General features: G+C 42.6%; 1 protein-coding gene across 2 annotated transcripts in view; it reads right to left on the reverse strand.

The window, feature by feature from the left end:
- cacna1c (calcium channel, voltage-dependent, L type, alpha 1C subunit) overlaps nt 1-15,148 on the reverse strand; it is a 687,918-nt gene that overhangs the window by 45,930 nt on the left and 626,840 nt on the right. The window lies entirely within an intron of this gene.

Below are 15,148 nucleotides of genomic sequence, written 5' to 3' on the forward strand. Positions count from 1 at the left end.
CAGGTTTCCTACAATAAATAATTATCAATTACTGGTTCAGTTTAAGATGATCCACTTTTTCACATTCCACTTCTCCATCCCACTACATCTTCAGAGTTTCAAGCTACACGTGTTGTAAAGTAGACCTCCTAACTTCACCATTATCACCAAACTCTTCCCTCATTAGAAACTGTGTGTCTTTTTTTAAATTAGATAACAAGAAGTACAATTAGCCAGACACCAACAGGAAAGTAACAGTGAAGACACTTCATCATTTGATTTTACAATTTGAACCACCACTTCAATTATTATATGCTACTATTTCATAGATGAATGAAGTGTGTAATGAGCAAGCTTTGAGATAGTGTTGAGGTAGGAGTAAGCTGTAGCTGAGGCAGTATGGGTATAAGCTCACAGGAGAACAAAATCAGTACTTTGAAGAGGGAAACTACAGAAAAATGCTTCTTGATGGTGAGGCCTGGGTGAAAGTCAATTGGAGGCCAGCATGCAAGTGGCTACCATCTCTATCAATATACATTTTGAGTCAGCTATGACTGGATAACATCTTAGTTTAGCTTTTGACAGACAACTGAGTGCACAATGGATGCTGATATTAGAACCATGCAAGAATATATTGTCAAGAAGCAAGCTCAAACTATTATCAACAAAAAGGCTTACACTTTGTGACATTAGTCCAGCAATCTAAAATAGTTGATACCACAGGATTGTGGAGACAGGAATGACGGTAGGCAGTGGCTAAATCAAGCTCAAGTAAATTGTTTTCTCTCCAAATAATGTAATCCGTCTTACACATATCTGTTATTCTATCTATGGTTTGCTGTTGCCTGTTACTCAGTCACAACCTCTGCCAGAAAAGTTATGGTCTGAAGCAGGGCCTTTTAGACTTATCCTCCAAAGTCATCTCAAGGCTTGAGTGATAAATCAGAATAATTAACTTATCACCAGCTGATATCACTCAGTAGCTATCTTTTTCCAGGCTAGTGAAATACAGCAGGCTTCTACAGAATTAAAGTATCATGATGGTTTCCAGAATATCAGGCACTGATCTGCTTGCTACAGATCGTCACTGAGTTACGTATAGCCTGTATATATGGACCAATGTTTGGGAGACTAGTGGGGTGGATTTCCGGATGCTGTGAGGCAGCAGGCATCTTTTGCCATGTGCGAATATGGGGTTTATACCTCATTTCTGATTTGCAGGAACAGAATATTGTTTAAAGACATGTAGAGACAAGAGCTTGAGATGGCAGAAGCCCTTTTGGCAGAGAAATGTGACAAAGTTGATACCTGCAAAGCAATATGCATACAATCAATGGGACTTTCCTACCATGTGGAAGTTTGCAGTCTTAGGAACTCTGTATACTGTTTGTCTGTGCCAGTATTTGAACAAGAACAGGGAGTTATCCTGAGGATTCTCCAACCAAAATCAAGAAAAAAGCAACTCTTTTGTTACTTTCACATTGTTATTTGTAAGCACAGACCGTGTGCAAATTGAATACAAAATTTCTTGCATTACACAAATGATTTCATTCTATGAAGTACTCTCTGAGGGAGATCTCCCCCTCCCACTTTCAAATCTCTTACTAACTCTTCCTTCAGTTAGTCCTGATGAAGGGTCTCGGCCTGGAACGTCGACTGTACCTCTTCCTAGAGATGCTGCCTGACCTGCTGCGTTCACCAGCAACTTTGATGTGTGTGACTCTCTGTTTAAAATGTCTTGTTAACTTGAAATCATTGCAGGCAAATGTGATATTTTCATTTTTATTGCAACCTCCCTTATTCAGGTTTACGTGAAACATTTAAGAAAGTATAAATATCTCCAACCACAAATGAATGACTCATTCAGTATGTATAATTTCATTGCTATAAATGCCTTGGCAGCCACTAGAAATGCAACCTTTGGAGCTGTGCTAGATTTCATCAAGGATGTCTACTGAAAAGTAGCTAATGGGACATTGTTTCTTGTGAAGAAAATTCAATTTGAATTGAATTGAATTGATTTAAATCTTTTTTCCATCCCAGACGTGAGGGAGTAAAAATTGTTGCATTATGATTCCATCACAATGGATAGACAGTTGGATTTATAAGTGTAATGGTTTGTAGAAAGAAGCTGCTGTAGTCTGTTGGTTCTGGCTTTTATGCTGTGGTACTGTTTGCCAGACAGAAGCAGCTGAAACAGTTTATGGTTGGGGTGACTGGTGTCCCGATGATCTTCCAGGCCTTCTTTACACACCGGCTGCTGTAAATATCCTCAATGGAAGGAAGTTCACGCCCACAGATGTGCTGGGCTGTCTGTACCACTCTCTACAGTGCCCAGCGATCATGGCTGGTGCAGTTCCTGTACCAGGCAGTGATACAGCCAGTCAGGATACTCTCAGTGCTGCCCCTGTAGAAGGTCTTGAGGATCTGGGGGCTCATGTCGAACTTCTTCAGTCGCCTGAGGTCGAACAGATGTTGTTGTGCTTTCTTTGCCATGCAGCCAGTGTGTACAGTCCAGGTGAGATCTTCGGTGACGTGTATACCGAGGAACATGAAACTGCTCACCCTCTCAACTGCCGTCCCATTGATGTTGATCGGGCAGAGCCTGTTTCTGTTCCTCCTGTAATCCACAATCAGCTCTTCTGCTTTTTGGACATTGAAGTTGTTATCCTGGCACCATTGTGTCAGGGTGCCAATCTCTCCTCTGTAGGCTGTCTCATCACTGCTAGAAATAAGGCCGACCAATGTTGTGCATCTGCAAATTTGATCAGCCGATTGGAGCTGCATGTGGCAGCCAGTTGTGGGTGTGGAGGAGGGGACTCGGGGCACAACACTAGGAGGCACCTGTGTTGAGGGTCAGAGAGGGCAGAGGTGAGGGAGCCCATCCTTACCACCTGTTGGCGATCCGCTAGGAAGCCTAGGATCCAGCTGCACTTCCTGAACACTCTGGGCAGGTGTGACTTCACACTGAAAACCCTTCATTGCCGCCCACTCCCTCTCCCAACTCTCCCATTTAGTCTTTTGTCTTGCTACACGTGTCCTTTACTTAACCACCAGTCTTTCCCTATAAATTATAAATTTGCCAATGACATCACTGTTGTTGGCAAAATCTCAGATGGTGACGAGGAAGCGTACAGGAGTACGATAGATCGGCTAGTTGAATGATCAACAAGAACGCACACTAGGCCTCTTTGAGGGGTCAGCAGCGGGAAGGGTGAGCAGCTTCACGTCCTTGAGTGCCAACATCTCAGAATATCTATCCAGAGTCTAACACATTGATGTCACCACGAATACGACAAATAGAAGACTCGGTATGTTGAGAGACTGTAGCAAATTTCTACAGATGTACTGTTGAGAACATTTTGACAAGTTGTATCATCATCTGATATGGAGGCTCTCATGGACAGGATGGAAAGCGGCTGCAGAGGACTGGAGATTCAGCCAGCTCCATAATTGGGCACAACCTTCCCCACCATTAATGACATCTTCAAAAGCAGGTGCCTCGGGAAGGTGGCATCCAACACTGACGACCCTCACCATCTGGAATATACCCTCTACTTATTATTAATATCAGGAAGGAGGTAAGGAAACCTGAAGACTCACACTGAAATGTTTTAGGAATGATTTTTTTCCCTCCGCCATCAGATTTCTTACAGTAATTTTTTATGTCTTACACTGTCCTGCTGCTACAAAACATAAATATCATGATATTTGAGAGAGATAATAAACCCAATTCCGATTCTGGTTCCCGTTTCAAAGAGTAAGCCTAGTCAGTAGGATCACTGATGTCGAGGAACAGGTGGTTAATATTGAAGTTCTGGTAGCAATAGATCCCTTGAGGTCTGTTACATCATTCCCTAGAGACCTCTGGCTTCTAATTCAATTGAGGAAACCAGCGAAGTTCAAAGAATTTCAGCAAAAGATAGAAGAAATCAACCCAAAATTTATTGGAGTTCAGGGCAGACATACTTGGCAAATACCACATACTAGAATGATGCAGTATGAGGTGATTTTATATAGGACTTCAGATCCCACTGACAGAGAGATAGCAAATGTTACAAACCTTTCATTTATGAGCATCTACTTAGAAAGTAGGCTGCTAATGTTATTACAGGGGCCCTCAGTTAAATGTTTGCAGGGCATCATAAAAGATGGGATAACATTAAATCCAGAATCAGGTCAGGAGTTGGAATGGAATCAAATAATCTGGAGATGCAGGGTGTAGGATTGTTTTTTTATGGGAAGTGAGATCAAAACACACAACATCAGGGATGGAGAGGGTTGGCCAAGTCATTGTCTCAGAGTGTGTTGAATTCTTCATCTGAAATCTAACCAATTTCTACCCACACTTTTCCCAACCCCCTGTTCTTCCATTATTCTCTCAGATTCATTCTGCCACCGAGCAACATCTGTTCTTCTTCTCAAGGCATTTTCTTATCCAACTACAGGAAATCCAGCAATTGTCTTTTTCACCTCCACTTTCCTGTAATCCAGGGCCCAAAGCACTGTTTCCGGATAAAGAGACGATTTACTTGCACTTCTTCCATTTTAATATACTGCAGTCAATACGTGCAATGTAGTTTCATTTGTATTGAAGAAACCAAATGCATATTGGATGACCTCTTTGTAGAACATCTCTGTTCAATTTGCACATATTACCTTGAACTGCCAGTTCTCTGTCAATTTAATTCTGTATGCCTGACTTCTCTGCCATTGTTCCAATAAATCCTGTCACCCAGCTTGAGAAATATTTTTCACCTTCTAATGGGCACATCATAGCTTTCTGGTCTCAACAATTAATTGAACGATTTCAGAAAATCAAGCATTCAATCTTTGTATTTCATATTCTCAATATTCATATTTACCTCATTCCCTTATAGTAATCTTAGATTTAACACATCTCCTCTTTAACACCTCCCCTCATCTTTTGTTATTCACTATTCTTTATCAGCCTCTTCCAGCTGGCTCCATCAACACTTCTGTCAATCAAAGGGTTTTGGCCCAGAACATCAATTGTACTCTTTTCCTAGATGCTGCCTGGCCTGCTGAGTTCCTCCAATCAATCAATCTCTCCTGCCTTGTCCTATCACAGACCCTCTACTGGTACTCACCATCTCTACTTCCTTAGCCTGTAATTCAAGATCTCTTTTATCTATACCCAGGGTGCTCAAAGCCTGTGCCCCTCAGCAATGTGGAGTACTTCGCCATGTATTCAACATGAGCCTGAGGCTCCGGAGGGTTCTTGTGCTGTGGAAGACGTCCTGCCTCGTCCCTGTGCCGAAGACGCCGCACCCCAGCAGCCTCAATGACTACAGACCGGTGGCATTGACCTCCCACATCATGAAGACCCTGGAGAGACTTGTTCTGGAGCTGCTCCGGCCTATGGTCAGGTCACACTTAGATCCCCTCCAGTACGCCTACCAGCCCCGACCAGGAGTTGAGGATGCCATCGTCTACCTGCTGAACCGTGTCTACGCCCACCTGGACAAGCCAGCGAGCACTGTGAGGATCATGTTCTTTGACTTCTCCAGTGCGTTCAACACCATCCGCCCAGCTCTGCTGGGGGAGAAGCTGACAGCGATGCAGGTGGATGCTTCCCTGGTATCATGGATTCTTGATTACCTGACTGGCAGACCACAGTACGTGTGCTTGCAACACTGTGTGTCTGACAGAGTGATCAGCAGCACTGGGGCTCCACAGGGGACTGTCTTGTCTCCCTTTCTCTTCACCATTTACACCTCAGACTTCAACTACTGAACAAAGTCTTGTCATCTTCAGAAGTTTTCGGATGACTCTGCCATAGTTGGATGCATCAGCAAGGGAGATGAGGTTGACTACAGGTCTACGGTAGGAAACTTTGTCACATGGTGTGAGCAGAATTATCTGCAGCTTAATGTGAAAAAGACTAAGGAGCTGGTGGTAGACCTGAGGAGAGCTAAGGTTCCGGTGACCCCTGTTTCCATCCAGGGGGTCAGTGTGGACATGGTGGAGGATTACAAATACCTGGGGATACAAATTGACAATAAACTGGTCTAAGAATACTGAGGCTGTCTACAAGAAGGGTCAGAGCCGTCTCTATTTCCTGAGGAGACTGAGGTCCTTTAACATCTGCCGGAAGATGCTGAGGATGTTCTATGAGTCTGTGGTGGCCAGTGCTATCATGTTTGCTGTTGTGTGCTGGGGCAGCAGGCTGAGGGTAGCAGACACCAACAGAATCAACAAACTCATTCGTAAGGCCAGTGATGTTGTGGGGATGGAACTGGACTCTCTCACGGTGGTGTCTGGAAAGAGGATGCTGTCTAAGTTGCATGCCATCTTGGTCAATGACTCCAATCCACTACATAACGTACTGGGTGGGCACAGGAGTACATTCAGCCAGAGACTTATTCCTCCGAGATGCAGCACAGAGCGTCATAGGAAGTCATTCCTGCCTGTGGCCATCAAACTTTACAATTCCTTCCTTGGAGGGGCAAACACCCTGAGCCAATAGGCTGGTCCTGGACTTATTTCATAATTTACTGGCATAATTTACATATTACTATTTAACTAGTTATAGTTCTATTACTATTTATTATTTATGGTGCAACTGTAATGAAAACCAATTTCCCCCAGGATCAATAAAGTATGACTATGACTATAATGCATCTGGAATAAAAGAAAAATTGAAAATATTCAGCAAGTCAAGCAGTTGCTGAGGCGAGAGAAATGAAGTTGGTTTGCCCCACCTTTCTGATGAAATCTAAAAAGTTAATTTTATTACTTTTTCCACGTGTTGCTGTTGTGCCAAGTATTTCCAGGTTAATTTCAAATGCTGATATGTTTCCTTGCAGGCAGTAGACCTCTTATTAGTGTTTTGTGATTGCCTTGTCAAATGTAACTTTGTCTGTTTCTATGTGGTTCTCCCATTTCCTGCACTCTTTCAAACTGATGCCTAATCCTTTCAAATTTGTTGAGCTCTGAATGCACTTTAGAGGGCCTGATTTCCAAAAGGACCTGACTATATGTGTGTGTCCAGGTCAAGTATCAGAAAAATATGTTCTCAGCTTAGGCTAGCATTTTACAAGTAAATAAAAGATCTTCCTCACTATTCAGTGCAAAAGTGGGAAAGATATGTCAAAATTTTAAAGTCTGTATGGACTGAGTTGAGAGAGTAATTCCCTATATGAAGGGGATGATGATCATGCATTGCTGTGTAATGACCTGGCCAGAAGATTAATTGAAGCCTTAACAAAGAGCTAAAGCCATCGCAAAAGAGCCTGCTGATCCATAGGTAAAGGATCAAACCCGTGCCACACCCAAAGTGACTGAACCCTGAGGAGGGGGGAGGAGGATTGTGTGCAATTCTAATGGTCCACATGATAACCCCCCCTCTGAGAAAATCTCCTCACAGCTCTGTGTCTCAACGCAATGTTGGTTACATATTAGGGATTGGTGGCACTATCCCCTGTCCATCTCCGCAACACCTCTTCATCTACCTGTTAGAACCTGGCTACCTGGGGTGGAACTATCTGCACTAGATTGCGTTGAGTCAGGAACCGAAGACCATGGGTTTTAGATTGGCCATGCTTGAGTTGGCTTTTAGCTTTAAAGCCAAGCAGACGCGTAGCACAGAATTCACTGCCACTATCACTTAAGAAATCAATAGAAAGCCACAAGGAATTATTATGAATAAACAATAGTATATTGCCATGATGGCAATTTGATGATTTTCAGTCTACCTTTGCTTTCAGGTAATGAAGGCTCTCTACTCAAGACTGCCTCCTGGGGTATTGTGCATTAGGTAATGCAGGTAAAAAAAAATAATCACGACTGCAGAATTTCTCATGAGTCATAGGGTGATGTTTTGAATGCAAGTGCCACAGGAATTCCCAGCCACACAGCATCAAGAAAGACTGTTTCAGTTTGATTATTGAATTAGTCTGCAGACTCTGGAATGCCCTACACCCAGGAAGTTCACACGTAACTTCTGTGCATGCTGTGTTTCAGACACCATTCTGGACCAATGATTGATCCTTGAGGTATAATGCCTGTCCTCTGAATCCCTGGCTCATGACACCAGTCAGGGCTCCAGCAACTACAGCGCTGTGCTAGGAAGCAGGCTGGAACATTGTGAAGAAAACCACCAAGTCCCTAAATAGAGGTCGAGACCATACAGTTCATGGTCTGTGGGAGTTACTGGTGTACTCTCCACAAAGGGTCTCCAGTTATATTGTCAACATCCTCTAAAATTTTGGATAAGCTGAAGAGAAAGGGGAGAGAAGAATTAAAGAAGGCTGTGACATCAAGAAGCACTCACTAGACATTAGACAAGTGAGGGAATATTTTTCATTTTACTGGATGCGTACAGCTCAACCAGTATGAAATACTTGACTTTGTCCAGGAAAAATCAGCTACTTGCTTGTTATTACTCCCAATCACGTAGTAATATAGACCTCCTACAAAAATGAAGAGGCAGTTTGACAAAGCTTTTATAAACCATACCAAAAACCTGCAATTCCAATCACACATCATGAGGCAGATGCTGAGACAGGTTCAATAACAACTTTTAAAAGACAGTTGAATAGGTGCATGGATAAGGAAGTTTAGAAGGATATGGGCTGGATGCAGGCAAATAGAACTAACTTGAGTAGATTTCTTGGTTAGCATGGACCACTTGGGCCGAAGGGTCTGTATTCCTGCTGCATGAATCTACGTTGCTATGTCTATGACCTGAGGCAATTTTATCAGTACAGCAAGACCAGAAAATTTACTTCAAAGTTATATACCATCTTGCTGGGCAATATTTATTTAATGACCTGGTTAATGTGTGAATATTCTGGAACCTTCTACCTAATTGCACTGTGGCAGTTCTTTGAACTCAAGCACTATAATGAACCATAAGGAATTTATTACTTCTTCAAGGAACATTAGTGATATTTCTTAAATGTTGACCTGTAAACCATCTGCAGATTCCATGAAAAAATTCCCATTGGGCCACAAATCCCATCTTACTTTTCCTCTGCTGCTCTTTATCTTACTGTTCTTTTGATCAAAAATCATATATACAAGATCAAACTAATCTAACATTCCAAACCATATTTATTTATTCAATCAAGCGTTCAAGCATCAACCAATTACTCTTACGGATACTTTATATTTGTCTCCTGCATTCCTTTGTCTGTTGTACTGTGTGCAAGTGATGGCTGCCAGAGGAAGGTTCTGAAGGAGTGACTGAAGTCAGCTATAAAGTATAATTTTGAGCCCATCTGGACTTGTCTGCCTCTGTTTGAGCTACAGTCTCTTGCCATGACTACTGGTATAATTAACAACCAGCACCAAGGGCACCAGGGAAAGAGCAGTGGTGGGATCACAAAAGATGTCATCATGAGGGAGGACAACTGATCCACCCTCCACAGAGTTACTGCCATCCTCCCAGGATAGCTCCCAAACAACTACAGTAATATATTAGCAAGTAGACTGTGGAAATGTCATGGCACTCGGAAACCAACTTGGGATATGGAAAAGCTGAGATACAAAGTTGTAGTGAGAGCTACGATTGCCACACTTGGGTGTTGGGCAGATTAGTTCTTTGCTGAGGTGTCAGCTAAGGCAGCTGTCAGACATTGTTTTGCCAGAAAGGATGAACTGTACATTTTGTACAATGACCTGAGAAGCGTAGCATTGAATGCTGCATAAATCTAGACATTTAAAACAGACTTCCAGCCAGGTCTTCCCGTGATCCAAGCACTGTATTGTGCATTGCAGTCAGCCATCATTGGAAGGCTGTTCCCTTTGTTCCCTTGAAGATTTTTTTTTTAAATTCACCAGTTGAGGCAGCGCATTTATTGCCCATTCCTAATTGTTGCTGAACTCACGGCCATTTCCCAGCAAGGCCAACCTGCTACTATTGTTACATATAGGCCAGACCAGGTAAAGATGAAAGATTATTTTTTTCTGAAGGAAAACCAGATCTGTTTTAACAGCAATCCTTCAGCTGCATAGCCACCATTAATGATCTGCCATGGTGGGATTCAATATTGCAGGCCTCAAGGTATCAATCTGGTAACATAACCACAATGCTACGATGACTTGATTCACCAGAGTAGATGTCATGAGCAATTCTGCTTTCTGGACAACTAGCAACAAAGTCATAACTTCTCAGTGTCCCAGTCTTAGGGCCAACATGACAGTTAACTCTATAATACAAGATATCAATATCTTAGCCAGTGGCTGTGATTGCAATATCAAGTAATAGCTGTCTTCTTCTTAATTATCTTGTAATTCACTGATCAGGTTCAGGGCAGATGAATATTCCATGCTTTTGGAAAGAAGAAAGGTACAAGATTTAAGGAATAAGTAAACAATCTACATCTTATGAATGAGAATAAGATGGAAGTGGAATAAGAGGAGGAAGACTAGAAATAAGCATACTGATTTCCTTAACAAATTTCATCTAGCCGAGGATTTTGAGATGCCTGCTCCAGTAATAGACATTGCCACTTCTCCGGACCATTGAGCTGATAGACAAACCATCAGCACTGGTAGTCTACTGCTCTGGATAATGACTGCATCACATTTTCCACTGTAAGAGAGGGAAATATTAGGGAGGGTGTTGAATTGTGCCAGAGTGATCTACCGGCCGTATCTGAATCACAAACAGTGTAAATTGTGGCATAGAGGTTTGATTCTTGCAGTACTGGCAATCGTGTCAGGGGTACGGTACTCCGAGGGTTATGAATGTTAGGAATGAATCAAATAGAGATTGTTGTTAGTGAGTGGTGGGTCGAAGTGAGAAGTAGATCATGTGTTGAATGCTGTTGGGAGCTGAGGTTTGATTTTGTTTTCAGTGATCATACTTCAAAAAGTAGAATGCTGAAATATGTTGTATTATATCATTACTTTCACCTCTCCAATTTGGTGATACATCTAGTTCAAATGATGAAAAACAACTACTTGCATTTATGTAGACCCTTTCATGAGTCCAAGATGTCATAAGGTGTGACATTGTTATTAAAATACTTGAGTCTATTTGCATACAGGAGTGCATGCAGCCTGTAGCAGCCGTTCTGATCGGATTCCTACTTTTTTCCTTAAGTTAATTAAGTTAGTTTTTGTATTTCTTTATCATGGTAACACGTTGAAGCTGCACCCTCTCTAACATGCTGGTAGAGAGAGTTTTATTTGGGTTTTTAGCGCTGGAAATAGTTACATCCCGACACGCGGGACAGAAGCATGGTCGCATTGTGTATTCCAGGGACCAGCTGATTGAGCTTATGCCGGCCGGTTTAGTGAGCAGAGCGGCGGACACCCCTGCTGAAATCTGGAGGAAAACACACAGAGGATGCAGAGGGGGATCACAAAGGCGAGGAAAGAGGACCGGGTCAAGACAACAGAGACTTATAGGGAAGAGGAGTTCGGTGGGTAATAAAATGGACGAGTTCACGGCGCTAGCCAGGCGTCAGAGAACATTTCGGGAGTGCAGTGCTATGTGTTTCACTGGAACAGGGCTGCACGAGGACATACCCGATCAAAACTTCTTCATGGACGGTTTCCAAACCATTCCGGCTGACCAGAAGTGCACTGAGAGTGGTAAGCGTAAAGGAGTTGGGTGCTTACTGTTCTGGTTAACAACAGATGGTGCAATCCGGGTCATATTACGTCGAGGAATGTGTTTGTAGACTGGATATTGAACTTTTTACTGTTGGACTTCGGCCATATTCCACTGAGATTCAACACTGGGCGGCACGGGAGGTTGTTTCTGCCTGTGGCCATAGAACTTGCAGCTCCTCCCGTGGAGGGTCAGACACCCTGAGCCAATAGACTGGTCCTGGACTTTTTTCCATCTGGCATAGTTTGCATTTTGTTCTTTGATTGTTTGTGGTTTTTGTATTGCTATATTTATGCTCTACTCTTGGTTGGTGCGGCTGTAACGAAACCCAATTTCTCTCGGGATCAATAAAGTATCTATCTATCTATCTATCTATCAATAAAGACCAGATAATCTTTGTTTTTAAGCATTGATTTAGGGATTTTGTTGACCAGGATACAAGATATAGCTCCCTTGATTTCTTCAGAATAACACATTGGGGCTTTTACATGCAGGTGAGAGAGCAGGCAAAGATTCTCTACAATATGTCAGCTTAAAGACATCAAGTCCAACTATGAAATGTTCCCTTAGTATTGCAATGAAGCATTAGTTAAAAGTCTTTGGTCTGCATAAACATCATAACAAATTCTAGTTTGATGGATTTAAAACCAGTTTTCATATAACAAAACCATGAATACTGTAAATAAGACCATATGGCATAGAAACAGAATTGGGCCATTTGGCCCCTCGAGTCTGCTTCCCCATTCCATCATGGCTGACATATTATCCCTCTCAACCCCATTCTCCTGCCTTCTCTCTCTAACTTTTGATGCTCTGAATAATCCAGAAACTATCAAGCTCTGCTTTAAATATTCTCAGTGACATGGTCTCCACATCCATTGGTAACGATGAATTCAACAGATTCACCACCCTCTAGTGAAGAAATTCCTCCTCATCTTTATTCTAAATGGATGCCCCTCTATTCTGAGGCAGTGCCCTTTGGTCCAAGACCAAACATCCTCTTCACATGCACTCAATCTAGGCCTTTCAATGAACAATAGGTTTTAATAAGATCCCCCCCTCATTCTTCAATACTTCAGTGAGTACAGGCCCACAGCCCTCAAATGTTCCTTATACATTAACCTGTTCATTCTTGGAATAATTCTTGTGACCATCCTCTGGATCTTGCCAATGCCAACACATTTTTTTGGATACGGCTCACAATACTCCAAGTGTAGTCTGACCAATGCCGTCTATCCTGCCTGATATTTCCTTAAAGAATTCCAACAGATTTGTCAGGCAAGTTTTCCCCTTAAGGCGACCATGCTGACTTTGGTCTATTTTATCATATTCCTCCAAGTTCCTCGAAACCTCATCCTTAATAATGGACTCCAACATCTTCCCAACCACTTAACTGGCCTATAATTTCCTTTCTTCTGCCTCCCTCCTACTGAGTGGAGTGACATTTGCAATTTACCAATCCTATAGAACCAAAGTAAGGTTATTACTAATGCTTCCACAATCTCCTCATCTACCTCTTTCAGAACCCTGGAGTGTAGTACATCTGGTCCAGGTGACTTATCTACCTTCAGACATTTCATTTGTCCAAGCACCTTCTCCTCAGTAACAGCAACATACTGCAGGTGTCTTCCATAGTGAAGACTGAGGCAAAACACTTACTACGTTCTTCCGCCACTTCTTTGTCCCCATTACAACCTCTCCAGCATAATTTTCCAGCGGTCCAATAGCCACTCTTGCCTCTCTTTTATTTATATATATCTGAAAAAAAGTTTTGGTATCCTGTTTTATATTATTGGTTAGTATAGTTTCATATTTAATCTCTTCTCTCTTTATGGTTTTTTTTAGTTGCCTTCTGTTGGTTTTTAAAAGTTTCTCCATCTTCTTAACTTCCCACTAACTTTTGCTGTATTTAATCCCCTATTTTGTTTTTATGCTGTCTTTGTCAGCCATTGTTGCCCTATCCTCCCTTTAGAATTCTTCATCTTTGGGATGCATCTATCCTGCACCTTCCAAACTGCGCCCCCCACCCCCCGAAACTCCAGCAATTGCTGCTCTGCCACCATCTCTGGTCAATCAACTTTGGCTAGCTACTCTTTCATGCCTCTGTAATTCCCTTTACTTCATTGTAAAGCTGATACATCTGACATTATCTTCCCCCTCTCAAACTCCAGGACGAATTCTATCATACTATGGTTACTGGCTCCTAAAGGTTCTTTTACCTAAAGCTCCCTAATCCAGTCTGGTTCATTACACAACACCCAATCCAGATTTGCCTTTCTCCTAGTGGGCTCAGCCTCAAATTGCTCTAAAAAAACATTTTCGTAGGTTTCTACAGATCCCTCTCTTGGGATCCAGCACAAACCTGATTTTCCCAATCTACCTGCATATTGAAATCCCCCATGACTATCGTAACATTGCCCTTATTACATGGCTTTTCTATCTCCCATTGTAATTTATATCCCACATCCTGGCTACCTATTCAGAGGCCTGTATATCATTCCATCAGGGTCTTTTTACCTTTGCAGTTTCTTAACTCTACCCACAAGGATTCTATATTTCCCAATCCCATGCCACCTCTTTCTAAGAATTTGATTTCAATTTTTACCAATGGAGTCACCCCACTCCTTCTGCCTACCTGGTCCTTTTGATACAATGTGTATACTCTGGTGTGGTCCCAAATATGACATTCTTTCAGCCATGACTCTGCGGTGCCCACGTCATACCTGCTAATCTCCAACTGCACTACAAGATCATCTACTTTATTCCGTATACTGCATACATCCAAATGTAACACTTTAAGTTCTGTATTCATCACCCTTTTCCATTTTACACTGCCACATGTTACACTTCAACACATCCCAATGACTGCAGCTTTACCCTATCACCTGCCTGTGCTTTCTCACAGTCTCACTACAACATTGCCTATACTTGTATACCAACTGCTTCATCTTTGGCGATATCAGTCCGCTTCCCATCTCCTTGCCAAATTAGTTTAAACCCTCCCCAACAGCTCTAGTAAACCTGCCCGCAAGGATACTGGTCCCCTTCAGGTTCAGGTGTAATTCATCCTTTGTGTACAGGTCATACCTTCCCCAAAAGGGATCCCAATAATCCAGAAATCTGAAACTTTGCCCCTTGCAGCAGGTCCTCCTCCTTCTGTACTCTATTCATCTGTACTCTATTCCTGCCCTGACTAGCACGTGGCACTGGGAGTAATCTGGAGATTACTACTTTGAAGGTCCTGATCTTCAGCCTCTTCCCTAACTTTTTCACAGCCACAGAGTCTCCTGAGCATCCCCTAATTGACTTTCCTTTTCTGTGTGGCGCCTCAGAGCCGGCCACAGTGCAACTGCCCTGGCTGCACTGCGGACAGGTCATCCCTCCCAGCAGTATCCAAAGGGGTATAGGTGTTGCTGAGGGAAAGGGCCAGAGGGGAACACTGCATTGACTTCTCACACCCCTTACCTCTGCCGGTGATCACCCATCTGCTATCTGAAACCTACATTCTAGATGTGACCATCTCAGCAAAAGTCTTATCTATGGAATCAGCCTCCTGGATGGCCCTGAATACATCCAGCTCTG

This window comes from Mobula birostris, chromosome 9 (assembly GCF_030028105.1).
Source record: "Mobula birostris isolate sMobBir1 chromosome 9, sMobBir1.hap1, whole genome shotgun sequence".
Classification (NCBI taxonomy): Eukaryota; Metazoa; Chordata; class Chondrichthyes; order Myliobatiformes; family Myliobatidae; genus Mobula; species Mobula birostris.